At 48.9% G+C, this 470-nt stretch overlaps 1 non-coding gene across 1 annotated transcript; it reads right to left on the bottom strand.

The window, feature by feature from the left end:
* LOC143351026 (5.8S ribosomal RNA) lies at window positions 1–155 on the bottom strand. The gene has a single exon (XR_013081419.1). It is a non-coding gene; the product is annotated as a 5.8S ribosomal RNA (ribosomal RNA).
* Between the last annotated feature and the right edge of the window lie 315 nt (window positions 156–470).

The following is a 470-nucleotide window of genomic DNA, read 5'->3' on the forward strand; positions in this document are numbered from 1 at the left end:
CGACCCTCAGCCAGGCGTGGTCCAGGAATTTTATCCGTGGACCGCAATGTGCGTTCGAAATGTCGATGTTCATGTGTCCTGCAGTTCACACGTTGACGCGCAATTAGCTGCGTTCTTCATCGACCCACGAGCCAAGTGATCCACCGTTCAGGGTAATCATATACAATTTACAATTTTTTTCTTTGTATTTAAAAATGCTCCTTGTTCTTTGCTTTAAAAATATTCGATGTTCGCACCTCCGACCAGCGTATCGACGGAGGATTGAACGCGCCATATCGACGACAAAAGTTTCTTTTTGTTTCCTGAATGACGGAAAACCATCGTTCGACGGCCGGGCGTACAGTACATTCAAAAGCCTTTGCGCGTGGCTGCGACCAAACGGGTATAATACACCCGTATATTCTTGGTTCCGAACAGTAACTTCACGCGCAATCGGGCGAACGCACGCGGCAGCGCCCATCGGTTGCTCG

Source organism: Colletes latitarsis, unplaced genomic scaffold (assembly GCF_051014445.1).
Source record: "Colletes latitarsis isolate SP2378_abdomen unplaced genomic scaffold, iyColLati1 scaffold0057, whole genome shotgun sequence".
In the NCBI taxonomy this organism is placed as follows: Eukaryota; Metazoa; Arthropoda; class Insecta; order Hymenoptera; family Colletidae; genus Colletes; species Colletes latitarsis.